Consider the following 15,024-nt stretch of genomic DNA (forward strand, 5'->3'; position numbering starts at 1 on the left):
AGTTTAACTTCACAAACTCTTCCTGAAAGTATATAGCCTCTTAATATCATAGTTCTTTCTGACTTGATCTAATCACTTCTTTTTCAGTTATCTTTTTCAGTAGCTGTGGCCCTTTTTGATCCCAAATTAAGTTTAAAAGGGGCTTCCCTGGTGGCTCAGATGGTAAAGAATCTGCCTGCAATGCAGGAGATCCAGCTTCAGTCCCTGGGTAGGGAAGATCCTCTGGAGAACGGAATGGCTAGCCACTCCAGTATTCTTGTCGGGAGAATTTCATGGACAGAGGAGCCTGGTGGGCTATAGTCCATGGGACTGCAGAGTTACACATGATTGAGAGACTAAGTTAAAAGAATTTAGGAGGGGTTGTAATTTTATGTCTGACAGGAAACTCTATGGACAGAGGAGTCTGGTGGGCTATAATCCATGGGATTGCATGGGATCCATGGGATCGCATAGGCTTAGACACGACTGAGTGACTAAGTTAGAAGAATTCAGGAGGGGTTGTAACAGGAAAACAGGCTAATTAATACATGGGATGTACCAAGCTAAAGCCAAAATATTCCGACAGGACTTTTATAAATAGAAACATGAACCTCTCTTCCCAACACATTTTTAAAATTTCTCTCTTGGTAGATCAGACAACCATCATTGGATTATGACTATTAAATATTTGTCAATATCAGTTAGAGTCATTTGGGGGAGAGTTAAGAATACAGTTCTGTAGGTCCTGCCCCAGGCCCCATGGATGAGTATTCTCAAAGAGTAGACTTTGTAATACTCCATCACTTTTGACTGAAATCATGGTTCAAGAGGTGGCTGCCCCTATAGAACTAAACTATAGCTTTTCTGTATAACTTGGAACAATTCAGTAAACCTCTTCACACATGTATAGAGGGCTGTGAAGTAGGTGCAACCTCTACTCAGAGCATGGTGTAACACTACATGACTAGCTATCACATGTTACAAATGTGTCAATGTGCACAACTGTAACTTCACATGTCACTGCAAACATCTTTCTATGATTGCTATTTGAGCAATACGCTTCGAGAATTAACCACATGATTATCAGAAGAGGCAGAATTTAATGTTCTGGAACATTTGTAATCATACAGGTTTCAGAGCAAGAAATGAAAAAGTGGTGACTGAGGACAAGTAAATGAAAGGACAAGTAAATTTAAACCAAAAAGCTGCTGCTTTTGGTTTAAAAAATCAAATTAATTTAATTTGCAAATCAGATTTAATTTAAAAAGTAGACTTAGCCTGAAAGAAGTATGAGCAGAAAACAAATTGTCCTTACGCTACCTTCAAGGTTCTATTTGACCTTATCTAGCCTCTCTCCAGTGTAGCAGTTTCACACTGTTGTCACAGATTGGTCATCTGAACCAGTTCTTGTTGGCTAGTCCTCAATATATTGTAGCGTCATGGGTATCTTAGTAGAGCCTTCCTCTGTATTACAAAGTCACTGTCCTGGGAGATTATCTTAATTACTACTGCTTTCTAAAAATGGAAGCAGATTGGCTTCCCTGATGGCTCAGACGGTAAAGAATCCACCTACAATGCAGGAGACCTGGGTTCAGTCCCTGGGTCAGGAAGATCCGCTGGAGAAGGGAGTGGCTACTCACTCCAGGATTCTTGCCTGAAGAATTCCAGGGACAGAGAAGCCCGGTGGGCTATAATCCATAGGGTCACAGAGACACGACTGACTAATACTTTCACTTTTTTTCACATAGTTGATTTACAGTGTTGTGTTAGCTTATGGTATACAGCAAAGTGATTCAGATACATACATATACAGATATACCTATGGTTCTTTATCCATTCTAGGTTCCTATAAGGTAGTAAATGTAGTTCCCTGTGCTATACAGTAGGACCCTGGTGTGTGCTGATTCTTGATAATACATTTGGTAAATTTATTTCAAGCATTTCAGACAGACTATCATGAAAAGATAGACTGATACCTTTGAAGTGTTTGATGTGACATCCATGGATATCAACTATCAGTTCAATCATTTAGTAACACATCTGTACTGATTACATGTTATGTGTCAGTCATTACCTTGACAATGGAAACAGAGTCAAGAGCATGGATACCAAGTTCCCTGCTCTCATAGGCCTCTCATTTTAGTGGACATGGATGATACACTAACAAAATGAATAACAAAGGGTCCTATGTAGATAATTACAATAGAATAGTTTAAGAGAGAGAGAATGGGTGAATAGGGAAGATCTTTCTGAGGAAGTAATATGGAAGCCAAGATTAAAGGGGATGGAGGCAAATCTAGGACACTGGAGAAAAGAAAACCACAGGTAGAAGGACCAGCCAGGGCCAAGCCTCAAAGGCCGAAATGAGGTTTGCACAGTTCAGAAATAAAAGAAAGCTGGTGTGGCAGAGCGATGGGTTGGAGAAGGGAGAAGCTTCTCAAAACAGAATAAATTTTGGGGGTACAAAGAGCAATTGTGCGACCGTTCATGAAATCTGAGGAAGTGTTGTTGATAACACTACTGTAATAACGGTAATGTTTCAGTTGTGATCACTGGACTATGGTCATATGAGAGTCTTTATTTTTAGAAAATAAACTCTGTGTTTAGGAGTACAGGAATATTGCTTGCAATTTACTCTTGAGTGGTGTGTGTATGTGTGTATGTATGTGTGTATGTGTTTGTGTGTGTGCTTAATTGCTCAGTCGTGTCCAACTCTTTGTGACCTCATGGATTGTAGCCCACTAGGCTCCTCTGTTCATGGGATATTCCAGGGAAGAATACTGGAGTGGGGTGCCACTCTCTCCTCTCCAGGGATTGAACCTGGGTCTCCTGCATTGCAGGCAGATTCTTTACTATCTGAGCCACCAGGGAAGCTCATATATAGATATAGATATAGATATAGATATATACATACATATTTAACATTTAAGGAATCTGGCTGAAGGAAATATTGCAATTCTTTTCATTCATTTTTTAATTTTTTGAAAAGTCTAAAATTGGCCCCAAATCAAAAGCTGAAAAATACTCAAAGAAAAAAGTAGCAGTGGGACACATATCCATTAGACTGACTAAAACTTGAAGACTGAAAATAGCAAATGTGGACAAGAGATATGATAATTAGAACTTCTTTTTGGAAATCTCTTTGGTGGTATCTATGAAAGCTGAGTATATACGCCTATCCTGTGACCTAACAATTCTTCCAAGTATGTACACAACAAGTCATAACTGTTCATTCAAATATGTGAATAAGAATAATCAAAGCGGTGCTATTCATATAAGTCCCAAACTGGAAACAACCCAAGTATCTCTCTATGCAAAAATAGGTAAGTCGATCAAAATACATTCATATAATAGTCATACAATAAATAACTTAGAACTACACATAACACTGTAGGTGGATCTCACAAACATAATATTGAATGAAAGAAATTAGAAACTAACACAAACAACGTGACTTTGTTAATAGGACGTTCAAAAAGCAGGAAAAATGCCCCATCAGTAGAGCAGGAAGAGACACACGGATCTTTTAATAGTGTACTTCTTGGACTGGATGCTGGTTACATGCATTTGCTCAGTTTGTGAAAATTCATTAAGCTGAACCCTTATGCACACTTATACTCCTGAAGTATAAAAAGCTAACAAGAGCACCTCCCTGTTGGTCCAGTGGTTAAGAACCTGCCTGCCAATACAGGGGACACAGATTCAATACCTGTTTCGGGAAGATTCCACATGCTGTGGGGCAACTAAGTCTGTGCACCACAACTACAGGAGCCCAGGTGCCCTGGAGCCCCTGCCTGCAACCAGAGAAGCCACTGCAATGAGAAGCCCGAGCATCGTAACTAGAGAGCAGCCTCCGCTACTGCGATGAGAAGCCCGAGCACTGCAACTAGAGCACAGCCCCTGCTCACGGCAGCTGCAGAAAGCCACCCGCAGCGACAGAGACCCAGGGCAGCCATAAATGAATAATTCTAAAAAGGTAACAAGAAGATACTGCAAGGAAAAATATAAATACATTGACAACAAAATTTTACTTTCTATAAAAATTAACTCAAAATGATTAACACACTTAAATATAAAACTAAAAACTTATACAAAGAAACAGAAGAAATTCTTCAGGACTTTGGGACTAGAAAAATATTCTTAGACTTGACACCCGAAGCATGATGTGTAAAAGGAAAAACTGCTAATCCGGAGCTCAACAAAATTTAAAACCTGCTCTGCAAAGAGAATGAAAAGACTGTAAGAAAATATTTGCAAAGCACATATCCAAAAAAGACTTGTATCTAGAATATATTAAGGACACTTTATATATTGTGTTGAGTTACAGAACTCAACACTGAAAATCCATTAATCAAATTAAAAAAGGTCAAACTCATGGGCATTTTATTGAAGAGGCCATATAGATGACATCATATGCCATTAGAGAAATGCAAATTAAACCCTAAATGAAATATCACTATATATATAATAGAATAACTGAAATAATTTGTTAAAAAATAAAATTTAGTAATAACACCAAATGCTAGGAAGGATGCGAAGAAATTGAATTATTCATACATTGCTGGTGAGAACATAAAATGACACAGCTACTCTTAAAAAGAACATAGCAGTTTCTTATAAAACAAAATATGCCTTAGCCATAAACCTAGTTATTTCACTTTGGGAATTTATATCAGAGAGACAATAGCATATAATCACAGAATATCCTGTACACAATTGTTCCCAGAAGATTTATTCATTATAGCCAGAAACTGAAAAACACTCAAGTGTCCTTCAACAGGTGAATGGTTGAATAAACTGTGGTATGTACATATCATAGAACACTGATCAATAAAAAATAAACTACTGATATACACAATAACTTGGATGAATTGCTAGGGAATAATGAAGAGTGAGAGAAAAAAGCCAATCTCAAAAAGTTACATATTGTATGATTCCATTTATGTAACACTCTTAAAATAACAAAATAATAGATATGGAGGACAGATTAATGGTTACAAGCAAACCCAAAAGCTTCTGTGTAAGTTTAGTCGCTCAGTCATGCCCAACTCTTTGCCACTCCATGGACTGTGGCTCCTCTATCCTTAGGATTCTCCAGGCCAGAATACTGGAGTGGGTTGCCATTTCCTTCTCCAGGGGATCTTCCTGACCCAGGGATTGAGCCCAGATTTCCCACATTGCAGGTGGATTCTTTTCCATCTGAGCCTCCAGAGAAGCCCAAAAGCTTCTAGGGTAGGAGAAAATTCTCTTTTAAAAAAGAATTCTGGAATTGATTAATAAAATTTCTATCAGTTATACCAGAAGAATGTATCTAGTTTTGAAAGAAAATGATTTTGAGCCTAGAATTTCAGGTCAGTTAAAATAAAAAATTCAGCTTTGAGGACAAAATTAAGGTTTCCACATACACAAAGAAGAAAAGAAAAAATTAGTAGCAAAGAATCTCTCAAAGTTCTTAGAATGTGAAATTTACATTTTGTGTACGTAAGATTTTACCTGCACAACTGGTTGATACTGTTGTTATTGTCTAGCCACTAGTCCTACAACCAGAATACAAACAAGTAATGAATTTAAAAGATTAATTTAGTTGAAAAAAGCTATAGTTATTATTGTTTAATCTACAAAGTTCATTTGTAAATAAGAACAACCATATTCTGAAGCAAAACTTTTGAAGTTTATTAACATGGTAGATTAACTGGAGGTGACAGGATGGGATTAAAAGGAAGTTGGGAATCTTACAGAATGCTCAAATCTTCACTTAATTGGAAGAAAATATATTCTAGATGTTGATATAAAATATAGGTTTATTTACCTTTGTTTTTATAATACTCAATTGTACATTTTATCAGAGTACAATCCCATCTCTATTTGCTACGAGATATCATGCCCAGATTAGTACCTGGCATTTAAGATTGGTGAAGAGAACTTTGCTGGTGGTCCAGTGATTAATAAAAAGCCTGCCAGTGCAGGGGACATGGGTTGGATGCATGGTCCAGGAAGATTTCACGTGCCACTGAGCAAAGTCCTTGCACCACAACTACTGAAGCCTAGAGTCCATGCTCTGCAACTAGAGATTCCACTGCAATGAGAGCCCACACATCATACAGAGGAGCCCCATTCACTGCAACTCAGAGAGCCTGCACACAGCAGCAGAGACACGTGGCAGACATAAATAAATTAATTAATTTTAAAAAAGACTGGGTGAACAAATGATGACTGAATATATCATCCTAACTCCCTAACCCTAACCCTATATTGTGTTGGCCAAAAAGTTCATTGGGTTTTTGTACCATGGCAGGGAAAACCAAACAAACTTTTTGGCCAACCCAACATAAATGAATACATTTATTTCAGGGGAACCCGTCATAGGTTGAAATGATTTCACACATTAGTAATAGTAGTAGTGTTAGTAGTAGTGTAGTAGTAGTGTTAGACTCTCAGTTCAGTTCAGTTCAGTTCAGTCGCTCAGCCATGTCCAACTCTTTGAGACCCCATGAACCACAGCATGCCAGTCCTCACTGTCCACCACCAACTCCTGGAATTTACCAAAACCCATGTCCATTGAGTTCGTAATGCTATCCAATCATCTCATCCTCTGTCGTCCCCTTCACCTCCTGCCTTCAATCTTTCCCAGCATCAGGGTCTTTTTAAATGAATCAGTTTTTCCCATCAGGTGGCCAAAGTATTGGAGTTTCAGCTTCAGCATCAAATCCTTCCAAAGAACACCCAGGACTGGTCTCCTTTAGGATGGACTGGTTGGATCTCCTTGCAGTCCAAGGGACTCTCAAGAGTCTTCTCCAACACCACAGTTCAAAAGCATCAATTCTTCGGTGCTCAGCTTTCTTTATAGTCCAACTCTCACATCCATACATGACCAATGGAAAAACCATAGCCTTGACTAGATGGAACTTTGTTGACAAAGTAATGTCTCTGCTTTTTAATATGCTGTCTAGGTTGGTCATAACTTTCCTTCCAAGGAGTAAGCGTCTTCTAATTCCATGGGTGATAGCAGCCATGAATCACTGCAGATTTTAGAGCTGCAAAAAATAACGTCAGCCACTGTTTCCCCATCTATTTGCCATGAAATGATGGGACTGGATGCCATGACCTTAGTTTTCTGAATGTTGAGTTTTAAGCCAACTTTTTCACTCTCCACTTTCACTTTCATCAAGAGGCTCTTTAGTTCTTCTTCACTTTCTGCTATAAGGGTGGTGTCATCTGTATATCTGAGGTTATTGATATTTCTCCCGGCAATCTTGATTCCAGCTTGTGCTTCATCCAGCTTGGCATTTCTCATGATGTACTCTGCATGTAAGTTAAATAACAAGGGTGACAATATACAGTCTTGACGTACTCCTTTTCCTATTTAGAAACAGTCTGTTGTTCCATGTCCAGTTCTAACTGTTGCTTCCTGACATGCATACAGATTTCTCAAGAGGCAGGTCAGGTGGTCTGGTATTCCCATCTCTTTCAGAATTTTCCACAGTTTCTTGTGATCCACACAGTCAAAGGCTTTGGCATAGTCAATAAAGTAGAAATAGATGTTTTTCTGCAACTCTCTTGCTTTTTCCATGATTCAACAGATGTTGACAATTTGATCTCTGGTTCCTCTGCCTTTTCTAAATCCAGCTTGAACATCTCGAAGTTCATGTTTCACGTATTGCTGAATCCTGGCTTGGAGAATTTTGAACATTCCTTTACTAGCATGTAAGATGAGGGCTATTGTGAGGTAGTTTGAGCATTCTTTGGCATTGCCTTTCTTTGGGATTGGAATAAAAACTGACCTTTTCCAGTCCTATGTCCACTTCTGAGTTTTCCAAATTTAATGACATATTGAGTGCAGCACTTTCACAGCATCATCTTTTAGGATTTGTAATAGCTCAACTGGAATTCCATCACCTCCACTAGCTTTGTTCATAGTGATGCTTCCTAAGGCCCACTTAACTTCACATTCCAGGATGTCTGGCCCTAGGTGAGTAATCACACCATCGTGGTTATCTGGGTCATGGAGGTCTTTTTTGTACAGTTCTTCTGTGTATTCTTGCCACCTCTTCTTAATATCTTCTGCTTCTTTTAAGTCCATACCATTTCTGTCCTTTATTGAGTCCATCTTTGCCTGAAATATTCCCTTGGTATCTCTAATTTTCTTGAAGAGATCTCTAGTCTTTCCCATTCGATTATTTTCCTCCATTTCTTTGCACTGATCATTGAGGAAGGCTTTCTTATCTCTCTTTGCTATTCTTTGGAATTCTGCATTCAAACGGGTATATCTTTCCTTTTCTCCTTTGCTTTTCACTTCTACTCCTTTCACAACTATTTGTAAGGCCTTCTCAGACAGACATATTGCTTTTTTGCATTTCTTTTTCTTGGGGATGGACTTGATCCCTGTTTTCTGTACAATGTCATGAACCTCTGTCCATAGTCCATCAGGCACTCTGTCTATCAAATCTAGTCCCTTAAATCTATTTCTTATTCCCACTGTATAATCATAAGGGATTTGATTTAGGTCATACCTAAATGGTCTAGTGGTTTTCCCCACTTTTTTCCATTTAAATTTTAATTTTGCAGTAAGGAATTCATGATCTGAGCCACAGTCAGCTCCCGGTTAGACGTTCAGTCATGTCCAGCTCTTTGCAGTCCCATGGACTGTAGCCTGCCAGGTTCCTCTGTCCATAGGATTTTCCAGACAAAAATACTGGAGTGCATTGCCATTTCCTCCTCCAGGGGATCTTCCAACCTGGAGATCAAACCCACTTCTCTACATCTTCTGCATTGGCAGACAGGTTCTTTACCACTAGCGCCACCTGGGAATCACCTGGCAAATGACTTCACACATCAGTAATCAAAATAAAATAACTGACTGTATGGATCACAACAGAGAGGGAGGGAGGCATGATTTGGGAGAATGGCATTGAAACATGTATAATATCATATATGAAATGAATCGCCAGTCCAGGTTCGATGCAGGATACAGGAAGCTTGGGGCTGGTGCACTGGGATGACCCAAAGGGATGGTATGGGAAGGGAGGTGAGAGGAGGGGTTCAGGATTGGGAACACGTGTACACCCGTGGCGGATTCATGTTGATGTATGGCAAAACAAATACAATATTGTAAAGTAATTAGCCTCTAAATAAATTAAAAAAAAAGAGAGAGATGGGAATACCAGATGACCTGACCTGCCTCCTGAGAAATCTGTACACAGGTCAAGAATCAACAGTTAGAACTGGACATGGATGAACAGACTGGTTCCAAATCGGAAAAGGAATATGTCAAGGCTGGATATTGTCACCCTTCTTATTTAACTTCTATGCAGAGTACATCATGAGAAATGCCGGGCTGGATGAAGTACAAGCTGGAATCAAGATTGCCGGGAGAAATATCTATAACCTCAAAAATGCAGATGACACCACCCTTACGGCAGAAAGTGAAGAACTAAAGAGCTTCTTGATGAAAACGAAAGAGAAGAGTGAAAAAGTTGGCTTAAAACTCAACATTTAGAAAACTAAGATCATGGTATCTGGTCCCATCACTTCATGGGAAATAGATGGGGTAACAGTGGAAACAGTGACCGACTTTATTTGAAGGGCTCCAAAATCACTGCAGATGGTGACTGCAGCCATGAAATTAAAAAAAAAAAAAAAAAATGCTTACTCCTTGGAAGAAAAGCTATGACCAACCTAGACAGCATATTAACAAGCTGAGACATTACTTTGCCAACAAAATTCCATCTAGTCAAGGCTATGGTTTTTCCATTTGTCATGTATGGATGTGAGAGTTGGACTATAAAGAAAGCTGAGCGCCAAAGAATTGATACTTTTGAATTGTGGTGTTGGAGAAGACTCTTGAGAGTCCCTTGGACTGCAAGGAGATCCAATCAGTCCATTTTAAAGGAGATCAGTACCAAATATTCATTGTAAGGCCTGATGTTGAAGCTGAAACTCCAATACTTTGGCCACCTGATGCAAAGAACTGACTCATTTAAAAAGACCCTGATACTGGGAAAGATTGAAAGCAGGAAGAGAAGGGGACAACAGAGGATGAGATGGTTGGATGACATCACCAACTCAATAGACATGAGTTTGAGTAAACTTCAGGATTTGGTGATGGACAGGGAGGCCTGGTGTGCTGCAGTCCATGGGACTCAAAGAGTCAGACACGATTGAGTGACTGAACTGAACTGAACTCTGTATTAGTACTTTACACATGATGAAACTAAAGATAAAAAAAAATAAGTAAATTGCACAAGTCTTATAGCTATCAAGAGTGAAAACACACATCTGCAAAATCTAAAATCAGAGCACATCTTCTATAAAAAGATGTTTTCATCATTGAGATGGAGGTAAAATATTAAAAGACAATAACAATCATAAATCTTTCTATTCTAAACAACAGATATGTAATAGAAGAAAACTAGGCAAAGAATACCAAAGAACGTTACACGTTAAAAGATCCTGCTTAGAAATCCCTATCAAGAAAAAATCAGTAAAATAGATTTCAATAAGAGAATTTGCCTCAGACAGTAAAAGCATCTGGCTGCAGTGCAGAAGACCCAGGTTCAATCTTTGTGTCATGAAAATCCCCTGGAGAAGCAAATGGCAACCCACACCAGTACTCTTTTCTGGAGAATCCCATGGACAGAGGAGCCTGGTAGGCTACAGTCCATGGAGTCACAAAGAGTTGGACACGACTGAGTGTCTTCACTTTCTTGTTCTTTTCAAGAGAATTTACAAGCCTGGTGTTTTAAAAACCTAGTAGGATATTCCTGAAACTCTCTGAACCTGATACATCTTTAGAGGGGTAGAAATTTGACTATCTTTTTCATTTATTTTTGGGTTATCAGTGTGTGATTTACAGAAGGTAACATTCAGTGGTCCACTGGTGTTAATCAAAGGAGTCAGCATGTAGTTGTACTCACAGCTAAGGCTTATCATAAAATGATATTCACAAGGAAAGGAGACTTGGGTGGTGTCTAGAGGCATTCTTTCCTTCTTGGGAGGATGTCCCCATAAGTCAACATGTTCCTTTTCCCAGCAACGAAAAATGTAGTCAAAAGTGCAATGTTTCTGTCTCATGAGGCCAGTGGAGACCCAGTGCCCAAGGTTTTCATGGAGGGGCTGGTCACACTTTCTCTTCCAAAGAGCTCTTTCCAACATTCCAGGTTCCCAGAAGGAAAGCAGGTATTTAGCATAAGTCAGAGTGATTACACAGTCCAGAGCACAGTGAACCATCTTTAACAGTGGGGAGAAGGGGTCAAGTGCCAAGATCTCAGATGCCAGCCAAGAGCCAATCTGCAAGGAGGTCTTTCTGAAGAGAGCGGTTTCAAGCCTGCTGTGTTAACACTTTTCTGCATATTAGTCTGTTTAGTTTTCTATTGTTGAGCTTGTTTTTATAGTTTATACTTACCTGGAAAATAATCTTCTGCTTGGGCTTTCACATTAACTGTTATATTGTTGTCCATCAAATTGCATTTTTGTTCCTCGTATTGTATGTGTCTCATTCTTAACAATTGCTCCAGTGTAAAGCTTACTTGTTAGTCTTTCTAAAGAACAAGTTCTTAGTTTTATTCATTGACTTAACTTTTTGCTTTTCTTTATTTAACCTGTACTTTGTCTTTATCAATTCCTTTGTGTTTTATTTTGCTAGTTTTATCTCTTCTACAGTTGAAAACTAATTTGAAATACATACAAAACTGTTAAACTCATTAACAACTTTTACAGCAAAACTAAGTAATAAAATATTTCAGGGAATCCCCAAAAACAGGTGGGTAAGGACCAACTACCAGTGGCCATAAAAGCCTGCATGGGACCAGCAACTGTGTAGGAGGAAATAAAGTGAAAGATAGAGATCACTGGCAAAGCCTACAGTGACTAGAATGCATGTACGCTTCCATGCTCAGTCGTGTCTGACTCTTTGTGACCCCATGGACTATAGCCCACCAGGCTTCTCTGTCCATGGGATTCTCCAGGCAAGAATACTGCAGTGGGTTGCCATTTCCTCCTCCAGGGGATCTCCTTGACCCAGGGATCGAATCCATATCTCTTACATCTCTTGTGTTGGCAGACGGATTCTTTACCACTGAACCACGCAACACAGTCATATTAAACATCCCTAAGACAGAGACAGTAGTCCTGAAATTGTACTTACAATCACAAGAAGCCAGGACTTCTTAGAGAATGGCTGATTCTCAGTCTAGAGCAGGAAATGGAGAAGAGGTTCCTGTGACAAGAGGAAAATCTTGTCAAAGCATGTAGAAAAGAAGCTCTCAAAGACTTTATGGTCACATCAAAAGATTCAGGGCCCATCTTTAACAGGCTTCTACTGGCCCAATATGGAAAATCTGAGCTTCGATGAGGATAATTGTGTAACCAAGCTGGACCTTAAGGGGCTTCCTAGGACAGGCCCTTCCCCTGTATCCTCTACTTCGTCTTCTCTCAGAAGTACCTAGATAATATCTGATGCACACTTCCTGAATTGCTTTACCGATATGAACCTCCCTGATGACCATGAGCTCATAGGCCAGACCTCCTGGATCCTCAGGAATGATAATGTTAACTCCTGTGATACTGCCCTGTTACCTCACCATCAGCCAATCGGAGAGTTGTGCAAGGACTGATCACATACCCTGTGACTCTCCTCTCTCACCTGGCTTTTAAAAATGCTTTCCTGAAACCCTTGCGAATCTCAGGGCTTTTTAGGGCATGAGCCACCCATCTCCTTGCAGAGCCCTGCAATAAGTCTCCCTCTGCTCCCGGTTCCCCTGTACTGGTTTGTTCTGCCTCACTGTGCCTCAGGCACAGCAACTTACTTGAATAATTGTGACAGATTAAAACCCATCAAATATGTTTATATTCATGAGTCCTAATGATACCAAAATAAACTAAATGGTTAACTTCAGAGAATGATGGGGAACCAATTCACTATCTCTAGAAAATTGATAAAGGGAAAAATGAAATAGCAGTATTAGATTCGTTCTTCAGCACTGCCTACCCTAGTAATTATCTCATCTACTGTGTTCTTCAACTATTCTGTTTTTTACACCTAATATTTCCAATTGTTTTAAAATAAATTCATTGCCTTTTCATTGCTATAACTTTTTCATTTGCTATCTCTTTAATATATTTATTATACTTATTTTAAGCTGTCCCAATAACTCTCCTTCAGGTTGGATACGCTTTTCAGTTTATTTTCTTTCTCATAGAGCTGAGGTCAGCATACTGATTTTCAGTAAAAGGCTGCTGCTGCTGCTAAGTCGCTTCAGTCGTGTCCGACCCTGTGTGACCCCATAGACGGCCGCTCACCAAGCTCCCCCATCCCTGGGATTCTCCAGGCAAGAACACTGGAGTGGGTTGCCATTTCCTTCTCCAATGCATGAAAGTGAAAAGTGGAAGTGACGTCACTCAGTCGTGTCTGACTCTTCACGACCCCATGGACTGCAGCCCACCAGGCTCTTCAGTCCATGGGATTTTCCAGGCAAGAGTACTGGAGTGGGGTGCCTTCGCCTTCTCTGAGTAAAAGGCTAGATAGTATTTTTGGTTTCGTGAGCCAGATGGTCTCTGTCGCAACTACTCAGCTCTGCCATTGCAGTGTGAAGCAGCCACAGACAACACGTAAATGAGTATGTGGCTGTATTCCAATAAAACTTTATTTATGGGCATTGAAATTTGAATTTTGTATAATTTCAGATGGATGAGATGGGGCACGTTTGGGGGGGATGGCCGTAGACTGAATTTTATATAATTTTAATGTGTCACAAAATAGTATCCTTCTACTTTGTTTTCAACCATTTAAAATATACAGATCATTCTCAGCTGAGGGACCATATATAAACAACAGAGAATAGATTTTGTCCATGGGCTGCTGGCTGACCATGATGTTGAGGGCTTGCCCTTCTCAGGCACCTGGCTATTTTCACCTGTGAGCTCAGGTTTCCCTCATAGCTGAGCTACCTAAATCCTTATACTTCCTCTTTAATGATGACAAATTTTTAAATAAGGACTTACTTGGCTACGAATTAATAATAGGTTTCTATGTTACTTCTATTTGTAAATCTTAGGGTCTGACTTTCTCTTAATCTCACTGAAGATCCTAAAGAGAGCAGAAGCACTGACATGGTGGTGATTTCCCCATTGTCCTTCAGACTATTATAGCAGATCCCAAGGACCTAGTATTTTCAGTTGAATCTAAGACAGGCTGGGATCTGGGTCCCTTTATTGCACTGCTTGTACCTGGACGAGCTTCCCTGGTGGTTCAGATGGTGAAGAATCCACCTACAGTGTGGGATACCTGGGTTCAATCCCTGGGTCAGGAATATCCCCTGGAGGAAGGCATGGCAACCCACTCCAGTATTTTTACATGGAGAATCCCCATGGACACAGGAGCCTGATGGGCTACAGTCCATGGGGTCGCAAAGAGTCTGACATGACTGAGAAACTCAGCACATTTGTACCTGGACAATTGTCTCCTTAAGCAACAGAATACAAAGAAATGATAAGGGACAAAAAAAATAACTGCATGCATGTGTACTCGGGGCAAGTTATGAACTATAAGATGATAAAGGCCAAAAACCAAACTCTGCAAGGTGCCAGGAGCAAAGCAGGATATCAGGCATGATCTCCACATACAGCACCACTAAGGGTATGGGAAAACCACCTAAGCCACACCTCTGGCCCAACCATGAATCTGCCCCAGCCTCACCCCATTAAGGCCCAGTCCCCACCACTCTCCGGGAAGGTACAAGGGAGCCTGTTACTTGTTTTCCCCTCCCTTGTGCTGCATCATGAGCCCCAATAAAACCTTGCCTTAATTTCTTGTCTGGTCTCTTATCAGTTTCTATTGATTAAAGAATCTGAGGACCTGGGTTGATAACAAACACTTATCTTTAAGAATTTCACTCATAGTGAGTATTAAGAAGACAACTTCTCTGCTTTTTTTTTTTTTAAACTGGAGAAATTTTAAATGTGGGACAAGATTAACCAAGGATCTCCATTTATCTTTTTTTTTTTTTTTTGGTGGGGGGAGGAATCAAGAAGAAATTTGAAGTTATCAGC

The sequence above is a fragment of the Bos indicus x Bos taurus genome, chromosome 10, assembly GCF_003369695.1.
Source record: "Bos indicus x Bos taurus breed Angus x Brahman F1 hybrid chromosome 10, Bos_hybrid_MaternalHap_v2.0, whole genome shotgun sequence".
Classification (NCBI taxonomy): Eukaryota; Metazoa; Chordata; class Mammalia; order Artiodactyla; family Bovidae; genus Bos; species Bos indicus x Bos taurus.